Source organism: Lactuca sativa, chromosome 8 (assembly GCF_002870075.4).
Source record: "Lactuca sativa cultivar Salinas chromosome 8, Lsat_Salinas_v11, whole genome shotgun sequence".
In the NCBI taxonomy this organism is placed as follows: Eukaryota; Viridiplantae; Streptophyta; class Magnoliopsida; order Asterales; family Asteraceae; genus Lactuca; species Lactuca sativa.
The window spans coordinates 244996934-245022709 of NC_056630.2; the positions used below are offsets into that span (position 1 = coordinate 244996934).

General features: G+C 37.4%; 2 long non-coding RNA genes and 1 other non-coding gene across 3 annotated transcripts; 1 reads left to right on the plus strand and 2 right to left on the minus strand.

Annotated features, from left to right (window-relative positions):
* Positions 1–260: 260 nt before the first annotated feature.
* On the minus strand, positions 261–20501 carry LOC111885486 (uncharacterized). The gene is made up of 3 exons (XR_002848110.3): positions 20344–20501; positions 19178–19270; positions 261–478 (listed from the first exon to the last, which is right to left on the minus strand). It is a non-coding gene; the product is annotated as an uncharacterized LOC111885486 (long non-coding RNA).
* Positions 6871–6977, minus strand: LOC111885498 (small nucleolar RNA R71). The gene has a single exon (XR_002848119.1). It is a non-coding gene; the product is annotated as a small nucleolar RNA R71 (small nucleolar RNA).
* On the plus strand, positions 19754–20447 carry LOC128127944 (uncharacterized). Its single transcript, XR_008225575.1, has 2 exons — positions 19754–19971; positions 20087–20447. It is a non-coding gene; the product is annotated as an uncharacterized LOC128127944 (long non-coding RNA).
* Positions 20502–25776: the final 5275 nt, after the last annotated feature.

A 25776-nucleotide genomic window follows, 5' to 3' on the forward strand; every position in this document is an offset into this window, starting at 1 on the left:
ATGTTGTTCTACTAAAACTGATCAACATAACATAAACTTGTATGGGTACTTTGGGGAATACCTACTTGAGCTCGGTCGGTCGCACACATCACACCCTTCTTTCTTTCTCAAAACACTTTTCTTAACTTTGAGAAAACATTTTCTTTTTCAAAATCCTTTAATCCCTCGATTTGAGTTCAGACACCCCTGAAGGTGTGTCCGAATCCCTCAAACCAGGGCTATGATACCAACTTGTAACGACCCATTTTTCACGTCCAAAATTTTCATTTTTCAAGCAATACTTAATAAAATCATTTGTAAATAAACATTGTCCGATCAAACCATTTCATAAACATATACTATGTCTGAAAACCAAAACATGTAATCAATCAAGATGTCAGAGTATAAATCCCAGAACAATCCCATAAATGCGGAAAACAGTGTGTGTGTATGATGTGCCGCTACTGCGCCAGCTCCTTCCCCTTCGACGAAGAGGTACCTGAAACCAAAATTGTAAAGTGTAAGCACGAAGCTTAGTGAGTTCCCCCATCGTACCACATACCATACAATCACATAACATACATACTGTCAGGCTATTATGGGGTGCCTGACTACCCGGTACGGCCATTCTGGGGTGCCGTCTTACCCGTGTCAAGCCATTCTGGGGTGCTGACTACCTATGTCAAGCTATTCTGGGGTGTTGACTACCCATCGGTCCTAACAACCGATCCCCAGGGACTATTTCACCCCCTACTGCTACTATCACATATATCATAACTTAACATATTATCAGACATATCTGGGGTGTCTGAACTACCCTTCGGTCCTAACAACCGAACTCTACCTCCTGCTACCTCTGGCTCATATAACAGATCATACTAGCATATAAACATAACATCATACACTATCAAACATATCTGGGGTGTCTGACTACCCTTCGGTCCTAACAACCGAACTCTACTACTATCACATATAACATATCATGCTAGCATATAACATATCAGGTAGCAACAAACCTAGATGAATATCACACAGACAATCATCTAACACCCAACTTCTACTGGTGGGCCGGCATTGTGGTCGTAGACCCACTGCTACTTGAAAGGAAACTCACCTCAAAGTAGCTGCTGATCTGAGCGGGAACTGACTGTCTACTGCTGCTGCTGCTGCTCCAGAAGTCCTCCGGATATAATTCCCACAAAACGTTCAGTCAAACACTGCTAGCTGTACTTAGGGTAAAATGACCATTTTACCCTTGACCAGGTCAAAGTCAACTTCCAGTTGACCCGACTTGCCGAGTTGGCTCACCAACTCGTCGAGTCCCTATCCATTCGATTGTCCTTAAACCCGTCTCTACTCGTCGAGTTAGGTACGACTCGACGAGTTCTCCTTCCAAACTGACGTTCAATAGTCCTTCATCCTACTCGCCGAGTTGTATGAACAACTCGTCGAGTTCATCTTCATCCGAAGAACAGTCTATGATGCGACTCACCGAGTTGTATGAACAACTCGTCGAGTCTGTTCTTGAGGCAAGAAGATTGCCTAGGACTCGTCGAGTCAGGGCATTGACTCGCCGAGTCCCTCCATCACTGAATATGGCTTCCGATTCACTGAGTCCACCCATGACTCACAACTCCACTCATCAAACACGAAAAAGGGGAAAACTCAGGGACTCACGACTCGACTCGCCGAGTCCGATGAACGACTCGCCAAGTCATTCACATGCAATTACTATATACTCGATTTTGCTTGAATCCAGCTCATGCCATACATAGATCTAGGTTCTTAGGGTTGGTTTTGCACGTAAAGTTTCCAACTTTACGTGCATGCATGCTCATTCAAGGGATTTAAGGATTTTTATGCGGTTAGAAGTATAGATCTAGGCTTGATCATGAAAATGGCCCATAAAGGTTATAAATTTGAGCTTCTTGAGCTCAGATGTGGTCAGATCTAAAGGCTAAACGAATCAAGGAGTCCTCTAGACCACAACCAAGCCAATAAATGACTCCAAAAAGTATTAAAGATGCTCTAATGAAGGTTCAACCATAGAAACAGAAGAAGGGGGTCGAGTTTTTACCTTACTAATCTCTGAAATGGGTTCACAACTTCTGTTCTCCTCCTTCTCCTTGATCTTTCTTCCTTCTCTTCTTCAAAGCTTCAAAGAAACACACACAAACACTCAAATCACAAAAGGAAAGGTTAAGGTTCCTCTGAGAGTGAAGGGGGCGACCTTGGGGGCACATATGGTGGTTTAAATAGGGTGCAAACCCTTGAAATTAGGGTTTCATTCAGACAGCAGGGACTCGCCGAGTCCAGAATGTGGACTCGTCGAGTCGCCAACTTAAACGTGCTCAATGCCCCGAATCTACTCGGCGAGTCGGGCCTGCAACTCGCCGAGTCCAAGGCTAAATATGTAATTCACTTAGATAGATTATACGTACCAGGAACCAGGTGCTACAAATCTCCCACACTTATTTTAGACTCCGTCCTCAAAGTCTGCTGCTCGATCCTGAAACAGCTCCGGGTAATGCTCCATCATCTCTTCCACCGGCTCCCAAGTCCACTCCGAACCCTTCCGGTGCTGCCATTGCACCTTCACTAATTCCACCCTCTTGTTCCTCAGATCCTTCGACTTCCGGTCGAGGATTGTGACAGGGCGCTCAATGTAATTCAGGCTGTCATCCACCTGAATATCCTCCAACAGCACCACTGCTGAGTCATCCACTAGGCACTTCCTAAACTGGGAGACATGGAAGGTGTTGTGGATCTGACTGAGTTCGGCTGGCAGATCCAGCCTATATGCCACCTTGCCCACCCGGGCTATAACCCTGAACGGTCCAATGTATCTCGGGCCCAACTTGCCCCGCTTCCTGAATCGAATGACGCCCTTCCAAGGCGACACTTTCAGGAGAACCATATCCCCGATCTGGAACTCCAGGTCTGATCGGCGCTTGTCGGCGTAGCTTTTCTGGCGACTCTACGCAGACTGAAGCCTGCTCTGAACCTGTTGAATCCTCTCGGTAGTCTTGAGCACCACTTCGGTGCTCCCCATGACCCTCTGGCCAACTTCACCCCAACATATCGGGGTCCTGCACCTCCGTCCGTACAACATCTCGAATGGAGGACGGTCAATACTCGCGTGGTAGTTGTTGTTGTACGAGAACTCAGCCAATGGAAGATAGGTATCTCAGCTACCACCGAAATCTAGCATGCATGCCTGCAACATATCCTCCAGAGTCTGGATGGCCTGCTCACTCTGACCATCCGTCTGCGGGTTAGGCATGACATATCATATTCAGCCAATGTTTTCAGGTGACACTGTTTCCATATTCCAACATCCTCAATATTCTTAAACTGGTTAGAAGAAAGATCAAGCTCTAGAAGGTTAGGCATACTAGGAACCAATGAATTCAACTTGTTTTCCTAAAGGTAAAGAACTTTTAGGGAACTCATGTTACTGAAAACAGATGGAAATATGTCTTCAATTGAATTTTGGCTAAGATCCAGGTATTGGATGTTAGAAAGCGTACTGATATTAAAATGAGTGGAAGATAGATGTGTGTTATGGAGGCCACAACGTGACAAATTCAGCTCTGATAAAGAGGAAGAGATCATGTTTATCAGGCTTGCAAAGTTCCATGACAAACTAAGATTAAATTTTGAAAGATCCAGAAATTCAAGGGATGTCATGTTTCTGAAAAATCGAGGGAGTGGATTTTTGAAAGAATTGAAACCAAGATCAAGGTGTTTCATGTTGGCAAGTATTCTACTTGAATTAAGAGAAGAACCAAGATCAACATTGGAAAGTCCACACTTATACAAACTTAACTCTTTTAATAAAGGAAGATAGTGAAGCACCATGTCCATGTTCATTGCTCCGCCAAGATCCACCCAACTCAAGTCGAGATGCTCGAGTGATGGAAGGCCAAAAGTCCATGACATATCATTTGACACCAGATTGAAGTTTGAACTGAGATCCAAAACCTTTAAATTAGAAAGATTTCCAATGTGAGGATGAATAATACCTTGAAAACCAGAGAGATTGAGATATCTCAGCTGGTTGAAGGACCCAATGAACTCAAGGATCCGAATTCCTAGAAAATGATTCCCACTCAAGTCCAGGTACTTGAGATGCCTCAACTCAACCAATGAAGAGTTCACCTCATTTCCAACTAAGCAGTTGTCTCCACCATCATAGTAATCTCCTCTGAGATTGAGGCTGTCAATGGTTCCAGTGAGACTGTCACAGTGGATTCTTTCCCACAGGCAACAATCCTTCCCCACCCATGATGACAATATTTTACAGTCATCTACAGCACTGTGTTTTGTGTTTGAACCTGAGAAGAGCAATTCGCTCTTTCTGAGAGCAAGCCACAATCACATTTTCAACACCCAAACAAGTATATTTGGTTGCAACCAAAATAACACATACGAAAATGAGGAAGATCCCTAAACCCCTCGGAGTCCCCATTATTAACCCTCCTTTTTAATTTAGAATAAAGTTGAAGTGGAAATATAGGTTGTTATATTGAAGAAACCACTTCATTTATAATGCCATATGATATTTGCATATTTAGTCTTAAATTAAGTATAGATTTTTATCATTTTTTTAGCTAATTTATTGAATATCATGGACAAATGATACTTAAAAGTGTTTGAATTGTGTTTTCAGTCCAAAAGCGAAGCTCGAAAGTAAAAGGAAGCAGGTGAAGCGGTTGGGAGCTCGGGAGTTGAACAAAGAAGAAAAATACCAAAAATACAAGGTACTCGGCGAGTAGGGTCGACTACTCGGCGAGTCGCATCGAAGATTCAAGAAGATAAAGACTCCTTGACTTACCGTGTTTGGGAATTACGGGATGGACTCGACAAGTCGGTCATGGACTCGACGAGTCGGGTTGAATCTATAAAAACAACTTTTCAGATCGACACAAGGAATTCTGGAACCCTTTGGGGAGAAGCAAGCTGCGAATTAAAGTAAGAAGAGATTTGGAGAACGAAGATACAACCCTAAACCTAATCCTGAAGGAGATTTGTGGCAAATTTACATCATTCTTACTTTAATCTATTGTTTTTCATCATGTTAAGACTTTTAGATTTCGTTTTTATGCGGTTAATTACCTTAATCATGAGCTAAAACCTTAAAACTTCTGTTTGGGGAGACAATATTGATACTATGGTTTGATTTATAGTAGGATTGATTTAATATTGGTGATTTTGTTGATTCTAGCTTGTTAAAGAACCTTATGTCTGAATAATAACTATTTTTCTGTTAATAGGAAGATAATTAAGTTGCATGAACATCTCTTAATTGTTTACCTCATATGATTTATGTGAACACTTTATTATATGACTAGGATTAGCGACTGTGAAACTAGAATTAATAAGAAAAATAGGTAAATTCATGTGTGAGCTTGTGTGATGACCATCAACAAGAGGTTAACTAAAGGACCAAATTAGTTAACCATTACAAGTCTAAATTAACCCGAATAAATAACCTAGTGAATTGAATTAAATTAGACAATTGGCCACTGTTTGAGTTAGTTTGTTCTCTAAGGATTAGTGCAACGAACGTGAATCTAATCACTTGAATCGGTAGCCAATAGAAGAATTAATCCATTATACTATTACCATAATATCAACCATAGGATCAATGGAGTTGAACTAAACAGAAGTTCCCTTCGTTATTGAATTTAGTTGAATCTTTGTTTATCTAGTTTTTAGTTAATTAGTCTAAGTAATAGTTAGTAAGTTTCTAGTCTTGTAAAACTAGAGAAAACCCCTTTTTATTACTAAATTTTAGATAAAATTAGTTTTTAGTTTTAATTCTCCATTCCCTGTGTTCGATACCCTACTTATTTAGCTTTACCACAATTGATAGGTCCACTGCCTTTGTGTGTTTATTTTATAATTAAAAGTTGGATTAAAACTAGTTGGTTTTACACACATCTAGTTTTTGGCGCCATTGTCGGGGAACGGTTCTAAATTAGCACTAATTTCTAGTTTTATCGATCCTTTGTGTGGGATTTATCTCACACAAAGTTAATTCTTAGGTAATTTAGTAATTAGTATAGGTTTTGATAAATTTCTGGTTTAAAAAGTTCATTAGTAATTTTTCTGTTTTTGCCTTGAACTCGCCGAGTGCACTCGAGTCAACTCGGCGAGTCCATCGATGTTTGCAGTTTTAGTTTTTATTTTATTTTTGTTCTTTTTACGCGTTTTTTCTTCTTTTGTTTGCAGTTGTTTCATGACCCGAGGATCTGATACGCCTTTAGTCCCTCCACTCGAAGACCCGGAGTCCGCCCTAAAGAAGAACAAAAGAAAATCCGTTGGAGAATCCGCTTCTTCGAAGAGCTAGCCGTTGAAGAATCTAAAATCCGTTTTCAGCAAGAAAAAGGGCAGCAAATTAAGAGCATCCAGCGATTTTAGATGAAGTCCCCATGGGGGAATGGAAGAAGAAGACCCCACATTTGGGCACGAATTCGACTTTGACGACGAGTTAGCTATTCCCATGGAGAACATCGATGAAGTCCCCATGGGGGAATGGAAGAAGAAGATGTGTGATGACACCGGCCCGGGACTTATGCAACCCGCAATTCCCGCTACTGCTACTTTCGAATTAAAGGGCCACATACTCGCTCAACTAAAGGAGATCCCCTTCTACGGAAAAGATACGAAGACACCTATAAGCACTTGGATGAAGTCAATGATGTAGCTGATTACTTCAATGTTTCAAATGTGCCTCGCGAGACCCAACTACTTCGTATGCTTCCAGTCACATTTAAGGGTGATGCAAAAGATTGGCTCAAGTCACTCCCTCCCGGATCCATCACCACATGGGCTAAAGTGAAAGAAGAATTTATTGAGCATTTTTGCCCACCTTCTAAAATAGCCAAGTTGAAGAAGGTTATTGCTAACTTTGAACAACAACCCGGAGAGTCCCTTTATGAGGCGTGGGAGAGGTACAAAAGTCTACTAAGAAATTGCCCACACCATGACCTTAATAGCCAACAAGAAGTCTCCATCTTCTATGACGGAGTCAATGTCACGACAAGGCAATTACTTGACTCGCAAGGCCAGCTCACAAAGAAAGCACCCCCGGTGATCAAAGAATTAATTGAAGAGTTCTCTAAACATTCTAGAAAATACCACAACCCACGTAATGAAGTAAGTAAGGGGTAGTGAACACGGTTAATGATGGCATGGCGAGAATGATGGCTAAACTAGACAGTTTAGATAGGAGAATGACGAAGATGGATCAAACAATCCATGTTATCCGGGTAGGATGTGAGAATTGTAGGGGACCTCACCTAACTAAAGATTGTGACTTGGATGGGAATGGAAACAAGAAGGCGCAAGTGTTCTATTCAAGTGGTGACAGGTACGATGAGAATTGGCGGAAACCCAAGAAGGAATGGCTCCCGTACGAAGAATACAAAAAGGCAAAGGAAGAGAAATACAAGCAAAAAGAGAGGGGTTTCTATCAAAAGGAAGAACCGGTTGTGGAAAAAAGAGCCGATTTAGAAGAGATGTTCACAAGATTTATAGCCGCGTCCGAGAAGAGACACAATGATCATGATGCTGCAATACAAGAGACTAGAACAATACTTAGGAATTAGCAAGCATATATTCTCAACATTGAAAAACAGCTAGGGCAACTTGCACATCAAGTGAACAAGAGAAGACCGGGTGAACTTCCAAGTAAAACCGAGAATAATACGAGAATGGAGAATGTGAATGCTATAACATCTAGTTTTGGGGAGATTTTCACTCCTCTGACCCCTGCACAAAAGGTCTCAACTAAGGTGCATGCAGAAAAGACAGAAGAGCCGAGTTCAGCTAAACCCGACACGACTCGCCGAGTCCCTCTAATGGACTCGATGAGTCCATGGTCTGATGACAAAACTGTTGTTTCCTTAAAGCCTTACAGGCCACCTTTGCCATTTCCAATTCAAGCCATACCTGATGAAAAGGTTAAAGCGTACAGAACTTTCATGGAACATGTAAAAGCCCTTCAAGTCAACATCCCATTTGCTGAAACGATGCTTCAAACACCTAAATATTTAAAATTGCTTAAGAGTCCCTTTACTGCTAGAAAAGATATGGTTGAAGTCGCAGAATTAATATTAAATGAACTACCATAAAAGAAGGGCGATCCGGGAAGCATCTCAATTCCTTGCCAATTTGGAAATATACTTGCTACTCACGCATTGACCGATTCTGGTGCAAGTATTAACCTAATGCCTTTTTCTTTCTTCAAGAAGTTGAATTTACCGGAGCCAAAGCCTATCAATATGAAGATCCATTTAGCAGATAAGACAATCATTCGTCCAAAAGGTGTTTGTGAAGATCTTCTCATAAAGGTGGACAAATTTGTATTTCCGGTGGACTTTGTAGTGCTTGACATGGAAGAAGACCCCAAAGTTCCAATTATTTTGAGAAGACCATTTTTGAACACCGCATGTGCATTAGTAGATATGTGCGAGTCCACACTAACACTACGAGTAGGAGATGAGTCGATAGTGTTTAAGGCTATACAAGAGATTAAGCAAGAAGAACCAAGAAAAGAAGAAGTTTCCTCTATTGACTTGGATGATGAATTATTACAAAAAAGAACTTGCACTCTTACAAGAAGAAGATCCAAGTAAATTTCTACTACCTTCTGGAGAAAATTTTGATGTTGAAAAAGACTTAGAGGAGATAGAGAAGTTGTTGAAAGGAACTGATTCAGAAGAATCAATGGAATGTGAGGAAGTCGCACCGACTCACCGAGTCAATTCGACAGACTCGACAAGTCCAGTTGAAGAATTCAGCAATTTGGATTACCTTGACCTGCTTGTTACCAGTTCCTTGCCTGATTTTGATATGAAGATTTTTTCTGATTATTTAGAAGATGAAGCAGCGGAAGGCGAAATTGTTAAAGCGTATTGTGACTTCCAAAACGTTCAACTAGCTTACCTCGATACAATGATGCAAAAAGATGAAGACATTCGACTTGACGAGGAGGCAAGCTTTGGAGAAGAGGAGAATGCAAAGGCTCGGAAAGATGATGCTGATAACCCATTCATTGAGTCACGTATAACCAAACCTCGAGCCCGAGTTTTTACTAATTATGAAGTAATTACGTTCAAAGAAGAAGAAGTACAAAAGAGGATTCAAGAGAATGGGGTGAAGAAAAAGAAGGTTGGGAAACGGAACACGCATGCAATTGAAGAAGATGCCACAAGGAAAAAGAGAGAAGAATTGAGACGGGCATATAAGAGGAAGATACACGCCTATAAAACAAAGTATAAACCGCAAAAGATTAAGCGTGCATTCCCGATGCAGGAAAGCGAAGAAACGTAGAGCGGGAAGGAGTCTAGCTAACGACTCCTTAAAAACAAGCGCTTAGCGGGAGGCAACCCGTCATTAGAGTTTGATTTCTTTTACCTTTTATTTAGTTTTAGTTTTTCGTTTTTAGGATTTTCTGTCTTCATCTTCTAAATCATCAAACATGATTGCTTGAGAGTACGCATGGCCTGAGTGTGGGGTGGATTGAACATTTTATATAAATAAATGACAAAATGATTTAATTTTTGAAATGTTTGCAAGTGACTCGGCGAGTGGGTACCTCGACTCGACGAGTCTATTCAGAATCCAGATAAGTTACATTTCGCGACGAGACTCGTCGAGTCTAACCCTGACTCGACGAGTCGATTTTATTTACTGAAAAATAACAATAATTATATTTTTACATCTGGTAAAACTAGGGTTTTTACCCTAATTTGAACATATCTCATCGATACTCGCCGTGCACCTCTTCTTGTTCTCTCTCAACCCCTCATCAAGTTCTTCCAATTTTTTTTCAAATTTCACAAATTTCATCAAGCAAGGTACTTAATTTCTTCTATATTACTGTTAAATTCATGATTTTTAGATGTTTAGAAGAGTCAATTTGATTGAACACCCATTTTTGAAATTCTAGAATTTTTAGGGTTTTGATTTTGGTTTAATTATGGTGTTTTGGATGGATATTCTTGCACTAATATACCTTATACACATTCCTAGACAAACCCTTGGACAAATTTTGAGTTTTTATGGGTGCATTTTCACTGATCCGTCGACTAACTCGCGCAGTTCATCAGACTCGCCGAGTCTGTCATGGACTCGACGAGTCCAGTCGGGAACTAAGATAGATTCTGTTTTAAAGTGTTTCTGTGTTTTCTAGATTGTTTGTTATTTGTTTTGTAGAAACATGTTTTCACGGGGTCAGAGCTCATAAGGAAGGCAAGAAGATTTCCCTTGGTTGAACTTTCCACACATCGAGTCCCAATCCACGATGACTAGGTGGAAGAAGAAACTTGCAGATATCCGGAAAAAGGAGATTTGTGTACCCAATGCGATTGACTGGGGATGGCTACAGAATGTCCGATACGAAGAAGAGTTGGCACCATACCTTGTTAAGGAATTTACTCATAATGGGGTGTCAATCACGTGCGATGGTTAGAGTAGTTTGTTTCGTATCCGGGAGTTGGTCTATCGAGAATTGTGCTTGGAATTTTTCTCCACAATAAATTTCCGAGGTGGGGATGATTATTATAGCCCTGAGAACATCACTTTTTGTCTTGGGGTGAGGTTCGTAAATGTTCTATGGTTGAATTAGCTTGGAGGTTGGGAATTTATGACCAAAACTTGACTCACACAACTGCATTTGGTATTTTTTTTTGGAGCATTGCCGTAAGGTATTCCCGGATGGTGTCACGAGCATGAATTGGTGGAACACCATTGCCAACAAACTTTACATTCCCAAATCCGCTCAAGAGGGAAGCATACGATCACCCACTCACCGCCTTATTCACCGCCTTATTTCCAACACTATAAATCAACAAAAGGATGATGACAAGGTTTCTAACATTGATGTCTTTTATCTTTGGAGCATCATTACACCCAACACCTTTTGCAACATTCCATGGTGCATAGCTTCGTATTTGGCGGAGGGAGCGGTCAAGGACTGCAAAACTTCAAAAATTAACGGGGGTATGTTCGTGACACGTTTAGCCCACTCTTATGGGTTAATGACTCATGGTGCTTGGAATTTCATGACGATGACTCCGACCCCTCCTTTTAATCCTATTCTTTTTCGTAGGGCGAGAATTATTGAGGATTATGGCGGGGGACATTATGCTATTCCCAATGACGATCTGGTGATCGGGCCCGAGGCACCGGGACGGAGGGTTCGATCAAGACGTGAGCAGGAAGTGGAAGAGGAACCGTCGGTGATTCCCATGGAAAATGACGAAGTACCAATGGATTGGTACAATGTTGAGATGAGGCGGCTACAAGACCAAATGGCGAGGGCCGAGGGGTATAAATTTTAGCAACGAATCCCACGTTCGGCTTTTTGATCATTTTCATATTCCACACATTGATGGGGGTAACTTCCCCTACATTCCATCTTGGGACAAGGTCATTAACGAAAGGCGGAGTGGAGCTGATGGGAGCGGAGCTGTGCATGGCGATGATAAGGAAGAGGGTGATGATTAGTTTCTTTTTATTTATGTTTTGTTGAACAATTTGTTTTTGTTTTTATTTTGTTTGGTGTGTTTTGAATTCTTAATTAGGACTTAAACTGATGTGCTTGATGTTTGATTTGACTTGGTTCCTTTTAGAATTTGGGTTAGGAAATGCTTGCATAAGGAGTCTTGAGAATGTGAGAAAAACATGGAAACGAGTCAATAAAGGTCGACGTATTGAGTCTAGGTGTCGAGTCCAGCCTTAAAGGGTTTATGAGTGAATAATTACTGAAGCAATGGGAAGTTTTTGAAGTCCACTACAAGCTGGATTCAAGATAGAATCTATTTATTTTTCACCCAGCAATGACTCGCCGAGTGCACTTGTAAGACTCGACGAGTCGCAATATATTTTCACGACTTCAACATTATCGCGCTATTACTCGACAAGTCGTTTATATAACTCGACGAGTCATTCATTTTTCTACCACAAGGGCTGTTGATTTGATGTTGTTATCTACACCACTTGACCACTTTATCTTTGCAATCAATTCCTGAAGATTTTACAGTATTTTTCCTACACATTTGGAGCTACCCACATGCGATTTGATGCCCAAGACATGGATGAGTTGTTCCCATGTCTAAAGTCGATTGAAGTAGTTGAGCCTATATACGTTCTAGTGCATTGTGGCTTCCTTATTCCAGTAAAATCATGGGACAAAAACACGACCTTGCTTATCCCGAAGGATGCAATATGTTTAGCATCGTGTACCAAAAATGTATCCAGGAAAATTATTATCTTTAGCCAATAAAGGTTGAAGTTGAGCGTCCCTGCATAAGCATGTAGGGTTTTGAGTAAAAAAAAAAAGGTGAGTTACATGTGAAAAAAAAAAAAAAAAAGAGGAAATTACAAGAAAAAGTTTGAAGAATTTTTGGAGCATCAAAGTTAAAGTATAAATATCAAAATTCTGAAAAGTTCAAAAGTTGAAGATACCCAAAAATCAAAGATCAAACTGTCAAAGAAGTGAAGATGAAAAAGATCTCCATAGTGGTATCATAAATTGTAATTTCTAGATTATGTATGCTTGGGTTGCTCAACCAAAAATACCTTGAGGATAGGAGATTTTCTGCGGATGGATTGGGAGGGATGCATAAAATGAGCATTGTTCGAGATAAGTGGGTGAATGTTTATGAGGATTGTAAGTATTTGGAGTATTGGGGGTTTTAGCAAAATTTTAGACATAAATGCACGCGTTGCGGTTCTGACATAATGGTTGGGTTAGATTGGAGTTGTCCTATGTGATTCTAATGTGCTAAAATTTAGTTTTGCTTGGGGGCAAGCAAAAGTCAAGTGTGGGGTATTTTGATATTTGCATATTTAGTCTTAAACTAAGTATATATTTTTATCATTTTTTTAGCTAATTTATTGCATATCATGGACAAAAGATACTTAAAAGTGTTTGAATTGTGTTTTCAGTCCAAAAGTGAAGCTCGGAAGTAAAAGGAAGCAGGTGAAGCGGTTGGGAGCTCGGGAGTTGAACAAAGAAGAAAAATATCAAAAACACAAGGTACTCGGCGAGTAGGGTCGACTACTCGGCGAGTCGCATCGAAGATTCGAGAAGACTCCTTGACTTACCGTGTACGGGAATTAAGGGATGGACTTGACAAGTCGGTCATGGACTCGGCGAGTCGGATTGAATCTATAAAAACAACTTTTCAGATCGACACAAAGAATTATGGAACCCTTTGGGGAGAAGCAAGCTGCGAATTAAAGTCAGAAGAGATCTATAGAACGAAAATACAACCCTAAACCCAATCCCGCATGAGATTTGAGGCAAATTTACATCATTTTACTTTAATCTATTGTTTTTCATCATGTTAAGACTTTTAGATTTTGTTTTTGTGCGGTTAATTACCTCAATCATGAGCTAAAACCTTAAAACTTCTGTTTGGGGAGACAATATTGATACTATGGTTTGATTTATGGTAGGATTGATTTAATATTGGTGATTTTGTTGATTCTAGATTGTTAAAGAACCTTATGTGTAAATAATAACTATTTTTCTGTTAATAAGAAGATAATTAAGCTGCATGAACATCTCTTAATTGTTTACCTCATATGATTTATGTGAACACTTTATTATATGACTAGGATTAGCGACAGTGAAACTAGAATCAATAAGGAAAATAGATAAATTAATGTGTGAGCTTGTGTGATGACCATCAACAAGAGGTTAACTAAAGGACCAAATTAGTTAACCATTACAAGTCTAAATTAACCCGAATAAATAACCTAGTGAATTGAATTAAATTAGACAATTGGCAACTGTTTGAGTTAGTTTGTTCTCTAAGGATTAGTACAGCGAACGTGAATCTAATCACTTGAATCGGTAGCCAATAGAAGAATTAATTAATTACACTATTACCATAATATTAACCATAAGATCAATTGAGTTGAACTAAACAGAAGTTCCCTTCGTAATTGAATTTAGTTGAATCTTTGTGTATCTAGTTTTTAGTTAATTAGTCTAAGTAATAGTTAGTAAGTTTCTAGTCTTGTAAAACTAGAGAAAACCCATTTTTATTACTAAATTTTAGATAAAATTAGTTTTTAGTTTTAATTTTCCGTTCTCTGTGTTCGATATCCTACTTATTTAGCTTTACCACAATTGATAGATCCACTGCATTTGTGTGTTTATTTTATAATTAAAAGTAGGATTAAAACTAATTGGTTTTACACACACCACCATAAATGAAGAACAACTAATTTCCATGCCATGGAAGACTTGAAGTCAATGGACATTTGCATGCACAGGTTGAATTTTTGTGGTCCCCATGGTAGACGGCTAGACACAATTGTATACGGAAACAATTCTTTTAAAAAGTGTAAAATAAATGACAAACAAACAATTGTATACGGAAACAATTCTTTTAAAAAGTGTAAAATAAATGACAAACAAGCATTTAGATTTTCAAGAAGTATAGGATAATTTATAATATTTTGTAAATAGTAGTTATAAATTATAAACTTGATTTTGATGTTCAATCATTTTACATAACTGAGTTCAAAAAAATAAGTTTTTCGTTATTATTTGACTTGACAAGGTTATTGTGCAAAGCTTAATTAAAAGATACATTATGTAACTCGAAATTAAAGATATTATATTATTTTTTATAAAAAGATGTATTTTCTCAAATGCATTACCATTTTATTAGACATGATAATTTCAACCCATTTAATTGAAAATTTGGTATTTTTTATATTAATAATAAAAATGTAAGATCCCGAAATGTCAAGAGTGGAGTTGAAGGGCTAAAAGAGTAAACTGGGAAAGAGCAACTCGGCGAGTCCATGGTTGGACTCGGCGAATAGAGTCGCGACTTGGTCGCGTGTTAAATAGCCGACTCGGCGAGTCAATAAGTTGGACTCGGCGAGTAGGCGCTGTAAGGAGAAAGCCCTAAATCCGGGAGTTGAGCCTTATTTAAGGAACCTCATGGTTCCCTCCCAGCCTCCTTATCACCCCCTTGAGTCCCAGAAACCCTAACTTCGTGGAGAAACCCCCTTATAGAGTGAATTGGAGCTTGGAGAGGTGGTTGTTGAAGAGATCTTGAAGGAGAACAAGCTTGGAGCAAGGGGCTTTGCTGGGGTTCGAGTTCCATTGCAGTTGGGACGTCCTTTTGAGGTAAAAATCTTGTTCTTGAGCTGTTGTTCATATGGATTCGTCATTTTGGGGTTTGTGAGGAGTTTGTCTTTGGATGTATGGGAGTCTAGAGGATAGATCTGAGGTTGCTACCTCAGATCTGGAATGGAGAGGGATCAGAGAGCATTAAAGTCCCTGTGATTGAGTGTGTAGTGAAGCTATCATGCCCTAAACTCTAGCCCTAAGGTGTTTAAGGCCTAAATCTCTTTGGATTCACGTAAAGTTTGCCACTTTACGTGATGGATGGGTTGTTGGAGGTTAGATCTATGTTTTGGATCAATTGCATGGCCTGGAGTGCTTCTGTATGGATTCAGACCGATGGCACTCGGCGAGTCACATGGGTAGACTCGACGAGTTGCTTGAAGATGAGCTGGAACTCGACGAGTTGGAAGAACAACTCGGCGAGTTGGATGAAGATGGCCTGGAACTCGGCGAGTCGTACGAACAACTCGGCGAGTAGGTTGAAGATAGCCTTAGACCCGGCGAGTCTGTTCATGGACTCGGCGAGTCTTGTTGAAGAGTCCCAATAATTGTTGATCGAGTCGAGAATCGATGAGTCAAGGGATGACTCGGTGAGTTGTGCGCGAGTGGACTCAGAGTTGTTGGACTCGACGAGTCTCGGGGTGACTCGACGAGTTAGGTCGCGGGTTGAGGGAAGTTCTGTGTATGGGGACTCGGCGAGTTATCGGGTTGACTCGGCGAGTAGGGTCAGTCAGGAGTTGACTTTGACCTTGTCCTTGACCAAGGGTTGACCAGTGGTTCCAGGGGCATTGTGGTAATTGTTGTTTATTGTTTGAGTTCAGTGCATTGGTGATTGTTCAGTGGTGGAAATCGTATCAGTGATCGGAGCAGCTTGGGTTACCTGTTCAGTCGGTAGTTTCGAGGTGAGTTATCCTCACTATATCGACAGGGTCTACGGCACCAAGGCCGGCCCTTTTATCGGATTGAGATCCGGGTATTTGTTGTTATGCTAATATTGTTATGTTTGCATCCTGGTAGTTAGGATGGTATGTGTTAGAGACCTGGGTGAGGTCGGTATCATGTTCTATAGGGAGGTGCTATGCTAGTGACCGGTTAGGTCGGTATTCCTGGTTAGAGGGGTTGATATGTTATGTGATATGCTTGATCAGTTTGTTGATTGTTATCTGTTATATGCTTGTATGTTTATGTGCACATGGTTATTGGACTGGGGTTGGGTTGAGGCGGGTCCTGCTGTGTGTTGTAGGCCAAGATACCCAGGGCGGACCGGTTGTCCCGAAGGCCCAGCAAGCGGATCGGATAAGCTGTAGGCCCGAAAAGGGCGGACCAGACGTGCCGAATGCTCGGAGAGTGGACCAGACAGACTGAAAGCCCGGTGCGGGCGGACCAGTCATACTGTAGACTCAGAGAGTGGGCCAGGTGGATTGAAGGCCCGGTGAGGGCGGACCAATCACACTGCAGACTCGAGATATGTGGCTAGACTTAGAGGGTGGACCAGGTGGACTGTAGGCCCGGTGCGGGCAGACCAGTCACACAGTAGACCCATAGTGCATGGCTGTTCTGTGATCGGATATGTTATGGCATGTTATGCGTGTATGGTATATGTGGTTGGTATTTTGGGGATATCTCACTAAGCTTTCGGGCTTACAGTTGTGGTTTTATGTTTTTCAGGTTCTTCAGGAGACCGTGGCAAGGCAAAGACGTGATCGTACCGCTCCTCGTGTTTACCTTTTTACATGGTTCTGGGAATACTCTGATAATTAATGTATTGAAAACCTTTTTGTGATAACATTTACTGAAATGGGTTGTTTTTGAAAAATTTAAATTGGTTGGATTTTTCGGTCGTTACAAAAAATACCTATTTTCATAATAATATAAATAGATATATAAAGAGACGCCGATGAGAACGGGGTGGGGTGGGGTGGGGGTTTGGGAATTTATGGGACCCAATGTTTTAATAATAATAAAAAATAAAGTATAAAAAATAATTAAAAATATAAAAAATCTAGGGTGTGTTTGGCTTAGCTTTTAAAAGCTCAAAAGTTCTTTTCCAAAAAGTTACAAAAAGTCAGGAAATCCTGACTTTTCTAAAAAGTTGATTTTCCTTGTATTAAAACTCCAAAAGTTATTGCCAAACATCTTTTTGTTTTTTTTCTTTTACAAAAAAGGATTTTTGGCTGTGAAAAGCTAAGCCAAACACCCCCTAGTAAGGGAAAAAAATGTCTTTTTAGGTTTGTTAAGGATAAAAATCATAACAAAACAATACCATATGGATGGTACAAATTAAGAAATAATAATATTAAATCTTAAACCATAGAGACCATTTATATAATTTACCCTAGTTTTTTCTTTTAAATTTGATACCAATATTTTAAGAACTGTTTTTGGCTTTTAACAAATAGGTGTTGGTGAATTGGAACACTATGGGAAAACGACTTATCAAGGTAATTAACTTTTTGGTATATTCACATCTGGGTAACTATCTTTTTTTTGTATACATTTAAGTAACAAACTTGTTGGAAGTGTTCACATATGACCATTATGACATGCTGTAGCAGGTTACATCCTAGATGTGAACACTTTTGACAAGTTCGTTACCTAGATATGTAAAAAAAAAAAAAAATTACCCAAATATGAACAAAACGAAAAGTAAGAATAAATTACACGAATGGTCCCTGTGGTTTGGAGGAATTTGTGTTTTTGGTCCCTAACTTATTTTTGTAACTCGGATGGTCCTACTATTTATTTTTATTGCGCGTTTGGTCCCTATCTTACCTAAAAAGACTATTGTGCCCTTATTAATTTATTTTTTAATTAGTTTTCTTATTTATGTATTATTTTTTACATTTTTTAAAAAAATAATAGACCTCACATATTTGTATCTTTTCGGATGATCTCTACTGTTTATTTTTTAATTAATTTATTTTTTAACTCGGATGATCCATATTGTTCATTTTTGTTATGTGTTTGGTCTCTGTCTTACCTAAAAAAGACTATTATGCCCTTATTAATTAATTTTTTTAATTAATTTTCTTATTTATGTATTTATTCTTTATATATTTAAAAAAATTAATAGACCCTACGAGTTAAAAAAATAAGTTAGGTAAGACAGGGACCAAACGTGCAACAAAAATAAACATTATGGTCCATCCAAGTTAAAAAAATAAGTTAGGAACCAAAAACACAAATTCCCCCAAACCATAGGGACCATTCATGTAATTTACTCTTACTTTTTTTTTTGTTCATATTTTGGTAACTAATTTTTTTTGTACGCATCTAGGTAACAAACTTGTTGAAAGTGTTCACATCTAGGATTTAACCTGCTACAGCAAGTCATAATGGTCATATGTGAACACTTCCAACAAGTTTGTTACCTAGATGTGTACAAAAAAAAAAGATAGTTACCCAGATGTGAACATAACAAAAAGTTAATTACTTTGATAAGTCATTTTCCCGAACACTATTGAGGAATAGTCAATGGCCCATGGCACATGTAAATGCATTTGGCAAAAAGAAGTCTTCCACACAAAGACCTTGAAGTCAACAAAGCAAACCCACTAATCACACCCATAGACACAAAAAAAAAAAAATAAAATAAAAAAAAAAAAAAGGACATGATTGATGCATTAAGCAAGCAGAATTTTCCATGCAACTTCTCCATATCAAATGTATTCCTCTTTAATATTATTATATGTATCTTTTTAATCTAAAATAAATTACTATCATATTTTAACCTAAAATATCTTTAATATAACTACATTTAAACATTAAAGAAATTATATATTAATAGTTTTTGAGTAAATACAAGAAACCATTATGTGATTTCAGGTAATTAGCGTGTATTGTCCTTTAACATTTTTTTAAAATTTGGACAGTCCCTATGGTTTGGTTTTGTTTCGGGTTTGGTACCCAACAAACTTAATATGACTATCTTGCGCTTAATGATATTTTTCTATAATTTTTTAATTCATTTTTTATTATTATGTTATTATTAAATTGAGTAAATTATTAATGTCTATAATGATACTTCACCAAACACCAGATGCTGCCCTTGAAATCACCTCCCCCACCATTTCATGCTTCTTGTAAAAGATTGAAGGATCCAGCCTCACACCATTTTCCCCTCTGTTATAGACAAAGAACAACAGTATCATCCATTCCTGATGAAAATCAAAACCTCTTTCCTTATATTATAGAATACCAAGTTCACTCTATCAGATATATAATCTCAACTTTCATAAACATGCTAAAAATAGAAACGAAAAAAGAAATGCACATAAACCATCACTGTGGAAGTTCACAGGAATCACAAGTTTAGGGACGCTAGAAAGTATATCAGGTACTTAATGATCTTACACTTACACATATGCAAACTTTCACAACATGCAATGCCTACTGAAAAAGGTTTATTTACTAATGCAAATTAAAAACAAAAAAACAAAACAAAATCTATTGACGTACAATAATTATGGTATCATGTACCAGTAGATATCAATACAAAACCTAATCTAATAATATTGGAGCAATTACACACATACATTATACATATATAATATGTGGCCTAGTAAAACTGGACACACATAAATAAATAACAATTCATTTGTAGGAACTGCTTTCATAGCATATGAAGAAGAACCGGTTCCTAATATAGCAGCAATACGAAAACAAACGCAAGAGAGCACAGAGGCTTTTCATGAGCACAGGTCAACATAGGACTATAGTCTATAGGTGATTAGTTGATACAATAAAACAACATAACCACTACCAAAGGGTCTACTGAGAAGCAGAGGTTTAATTGAGTTTGAAGCATTTCCTCCCTTAAACAGGTAATTACAGATTACGTGTTTAACATTATATCTACCATTAGGAACTGCAAGTGTCTTGCAAAACAGAGGCTATCACCGTCTGCTTATATGCATCATTACCTTCTCTGTGTTACAGGTCCCAATTTGTGCGACAATTAGGTCAGACAGAATCATAAAAGCGTAGATGGATCATTTTCCCGGTACACATCAATGCAATTGGATTATATTACACATAAAAACATATTTGCATCGTTTTCAATAGCCCTAAATTACTATCTTTTTTATCTTACAGATCCCAATTTGTGTGCTGAATTTTCTTAAAAAACAAATCCAGCAAAGTTCATAAAATATAGAGAATTAGGTCAAAGAAAAAAAGAAAATCGGAAAACATACCAAGGGAACGCCATATGAATCGGCAGTGTAGGCTTCGCCTTTTCCCCGTTCTCATCCACTTCCCGGTGACGATAGTTTTTAGAGGACTGCAAATTTGGGGGAAATTTTGTTAAAATGCTTAAAGGAACAAGAAGTGACGTTAGGTTACTATGATAAGAAAAATTACGATGTGTTTATAAATATTTTGATATATTTGTAATCATTACATTAAATTTGCAGATTCATAATAACTTAAAACTAAAAGTTATTTGGGTGTAAAAGTCCTATAAATTATATCATAAAAAGAAGGTCGAGGTGGTTGGGATCCGAAATAAAAGTTGTCGTGAGAATGATATATTTATTATATGATAGTAAGGGAAGAAAAATAAAAAGAAAATCATTTTTTCTTTGTTACTAGTTAAGGGGTACCAATCGGTAGGCGATCACACAAACACACCCTTCTCTTGTGTATGTCTTTTAATCGATATATAAACAACAAAGAATCAGGAAATTGTGGTTGGCAAATTATAGGATTTTTCAAGTTCAATATTCATGTTTGAGATCAAATCCAACAATGACATGATCTAAAATTAATGCTTATATGTTGGAAAGGATGATATAAATGTATTTTTTTTTTCCTTGTGTAATTATGTGTGAAATAGAAGAATATATGATCATAAAAATAATAATGTGTGAAATGTAGATATAGCTTGAACAGGTGAAATGTTATTTATGGAAGGCTAATTGCAAATTAAGGAAAAATTGGTCCATAAATGGATCTCATATCTTATTTGGGTAAAGGTCAAGGAAAATGGACATGTAAATAATTTGAGAATCATTTGTTAAAGTGTTAAATGTTCAAAATAAACAAATAAATAAAATAAAATTTGCATGTAAACAAAGATATTTGACAGGTTAAAAATGTTGGTTAATTTCATATTGGAAAGTAGGACACTAATTTCCTTATATATGTAAAGTAAACATAACTATAAGTGTATTGGTATTAAAGTGAACTTGAAATAACATATGATGATGCAAGAATGAAAGAAAGATGAAAGTTGTATCTAGTAAGTAATGTATTACTTGAAATGGTATGGATAGGATCATCATACACATGGAAAAAATAAAATAAGAATTCATACTCAAGCTAGGTAGATACATGTGTTTGATCCTCCAATATCACTCAAATTGAAGTTGAAGTTGATGCTTCTTGTATTAGAGTTATAAATATCCATTGTTAATATTAAGTTGAATACAAATACAATAACGGTAAAATCTTTATTAATTACTGATGAAAACACATAAAAGAAACTATGGTCACAGCTTAAATCTGCATCGATACACTGTAAAAGGATCATACACCCAATACGGAAACCAAGATAATGATAATGATGTTAAACATCAAGAATTACATATGAATTCCCTATGATATCTTATATATTAATCAAAGAATTACATCAAAATATATATACAAAACAAGTAATAAAGGCATATTACCATATTAGAAAATCGGAGAAACAAGACAACAGAAACATATAAAGAAGCAGAACCAAACCATCAAACGAAGATCTAACCCTAATCCAATCTAACAACTTCATCTTGTATGAATACGAATCAAACAAACATTTCAAAATTAACACCTTTTACTACCATCCATCTATATCACAAATCTTATAAAAATCTAAAATCCAAATAGTAAATCCTTGATGATATATATTTGAAAATTACTTGCATTCTTGAGGATCTATGCGTCTTCTCTTTGTCTCTTCATCTTGGCAACTCTTACCATGACTGCAACATATATCTTGTCTACAGTTTCCTCAGCAAACATGAAAAGTTTTTGTCTCCAATATTTCTTGAATAACAAAACTCCTATAACAACCCAAAACCATGTTGCAAAACCACCCATTATGTCCAAATAAAACAGCCATATCTTGATAGGCTCGTCATCTGCTTTGTATTTTTTGTTGGGCGTTGTTGTTGGGTCTTGATGATTTGAGCAATTGTTTGGCAATGGAGGTCCACACAGATCTTTGTTCCCATCATATATTGATGGATCATCAATAAGGGTCTACAACTAATGGCATGTTGGAATTCGTCCCAACAAGTTGTTATGTGACAGATTCAAATGGATCAAAAATGTCAAATCTACCATGTTTGAAGGGATCATCCCCATTAATTTATTTTTTGAGAAATCGAGAAATTCTAACTTCGTCATGTTTCTAATGTTGTCGGGAATACCCCCACTGAGATGATTATTAGACAGATTAAGACCCACCAACATCGAAAGTGCAGTTAGCTCGACTAGTATTTCTCCAACAAGTTTATTGCTTGAAAGGTCTATGTTGAAAAGTATATCAAGAATTGTACCATATTCAAGTTCAACACCTTTTATGACCTCAATCACATTCTCATTATAACCGTATTGCCAAAGAGGCGAATGTACCCAACTACTATTAAACATGGCATTCAACTCTCCTAAACAAGGAGGTATAGCTCCCGTTAAGTTGTTACATCCAACATCCACAACTTGAAGATTTGAAGCTTCGCATAAAGTCGTCTTAATGAACTGATCTATAGATGTAATCGTTATGGAATCACAAGGTCATCAATGGAGTTCAATCTTAATTTTGTGATGGGACTTCGTAAGGAATGGAGAAGTGTTAGCATGATGGTGAAGAATCAACAAAGTTTTGATACTTCATCTTTGAATGATTTGTATAATCAGTTGAAAACTCACGAAAGTGAAGTAAATGAGATGGCTGAAGAGTCGAAACTTGGCTTGGGAGGTCCTTTAGCGCTTGTTTCGAAAGTGTCTGAGAAAGAGGCAGTTGAGAAAGATGATTCTGATGAAGAAGGTTTTATTATGAATTCTGATGATGAAGCGATTGCTTTTTACTTGAAAAATCGAGTTAAAAAGTTTTTCAAGAAACCTTTCAGTTACAAAGTGAAGCAGGGTGAGGTGAAAGGAAGTTTCGTTAACAAGTCTGTGGGTGAGGAGAAGAAGAAATTTGAGAAGAGTGACGTGAAGACAAATGAGTCAAAGACTGAGAATAAACTCAAGGGGGATTCAGACATAGATTGTCATTACTGCAATGGAGCAAATCACTTGGCGAACGATTTCATGCTTCGTAAGAAGGAACATAGGAAGAATAAGGTTAAGGACGAAGCATACTATGGGGAGAAATTAGAGGAAGTTCGTGAAAAAGCGAAAGGCATGTCATTGGTTGCTAGAGGTGAAGGTGAGGAAGATGGCACATATTAGATCTGGTCTTTTGGATCTGATGATGAAGAGATGCGTAATCCGACGCATGGTGTCATGTTTGCACAATTTGAAGAGAATGAGAACGAAGTGGTGACTGGTCGTTGTTTCGTAACAATCAGGAGACAAATCACCGATAACAACGACGGTACATTCTATACTTCAATATTTTAACATTCCTTTACAAGTTTATGATTCTGAGATAATTGCCTTTGATGATACTGTTGCTTACTTTGATATTATTGTTGTGTCTACTAGTAATGAAGCCAAGAAACTATATACTCAACTGCTAGAGACTCAAAAGTTACTAGATTCGAAACGTAGCAGGGTTGAGTATCTAGAATTGCAATTGAATAATGTGAACCATGATAGGGAAAATTTAGCAAAAGATGTACGAACGTTGCTTGCACAAAGAAATATATATTGTAATTCGGCTAAAAGACTCTATGCTAAATTGACTTCATTGCATCATTCATCTGATATTAGTAAAGATCAACATAGGAAATTATTACCTTTTCTTGTTTTTGAAAGAGAGAAGGTTGATATTTTATCCTATGATTGTGAGCAAACCATAGCAGATTTTGACAAAGTGTCTGATGATAGATTTGCTTATGGAGTTATTAAAATAGACGAATATTTGAATACTGATGAACTGGTAGAAATACTGAATGATACTTTGACTAAAAGCGAACAAATCAAAATTTTGAAAAGAACAGAGAATTCGAAACTTGACTCTCAATCTAATTTTGCTGATATCGAAGATAATTTTGATAGTTTTAGCGAAATCAGTGAAATTGATGAGGAGGAAAGTGTCGATTGTTCTCAGTTATCTGTCATAAATGTCACATATAAGTCAAAAGGTAAAGAAATTTGTGGTGATTCGATGGTTGAGGATAACACTGATAGACCCTCTACTTCGAAAGTTTATAACTTTGACCATGTGGATGTAAGAGGCAATCAAACGAATAGTAGTGATGATGAGGATGAAGAAGAAGTTTTGAACAATTTAGAGACAGAAAAAAAATGTTTCGAATGAATCATCCATTCCACGAGTTGTTGTTGATCAAGTGTTTGGACACAATGAAAATTTCGACAAATTGTTATCTGAAAAAGGTGCTCATTATTTAGAAATGAATACCGTTGTGTATCTAAATTTTAAGTGCACAGATGATATTGTATTCCCAAATCAAGTGTTTGTCACTGCTGAGAATGTCGAAAACATCAAACCAGAGTTCAAAAAAATGGTTGAAGAAGATAACAAGAAAAAAAATACGAAGGATTCATTTCAAACCAAAGCATTGTTGAAAATAATCTAAAAAAGAATTCATATGTTTTTCAAAGACATAAACCACAAAGAAAATGGGTTGTAAAACAAGAAAATACAAAAGAGATTTTGAAACAAGATTCTAATGAAACAAATGATAATGTGAAACTCAATTCACAAGAATTTAAGGATCTTTTTGAAAAAATTTCAAATGAAAAAGGAATTTCGAAAAGACAGGCACGAAAGAAATTTTTTTGGCAAGTAGTGTCAAATGAAAAGTATTCAAAAATACCAATTAAGAAAATGTTTGAAAATGGGTTGTCTAAATCAGAACAAACAAATTTTTCAAATCAGTCAGATAAAAAAGAAAATCCCGCTCAACCAATTTCGTCTAATTCTAAAAATTATTCAACGAAATTTTCAAAATCAACATCTTCAAAGACTTTTCACACAAATGTTCAACAAAAGAATTTTCATTCAAAAAGCCAACAAAAGTTTTCAATTTCAAATTCATCTTTTCCAAAGCCATCAAATGTACAAAACAAATTTTCTTCAAATAGAACAAATCGACATTTTGAGAATGTTCGAAATTTTGACAATGTTCGAAAATTTGAGAATGTTCGAAAATTTGAAAATGTTCGAAAAATGGAAAATGTTCGAAAGTTTGGAGACAATCAAACATTTGTGAATGATAAATTCAAATCATTTGCGAAGTTTACTCCAAAACAACCAAATTTTCCGAATCCATCAAAACACAAAGCTACTAAAGTTTCATACACAAAAGGTTCATCTGAGGTGGAAACAATCAATCATTGGCTTGAAGAAAAAGGAAAAAAGTATCAATCGGGAAAGTTTTCTCAACATCAAATCAAGAGTGCCTATGAACAGTATTTGAATGATACTTTATCTGTAAGTTCATCTTCAAAAG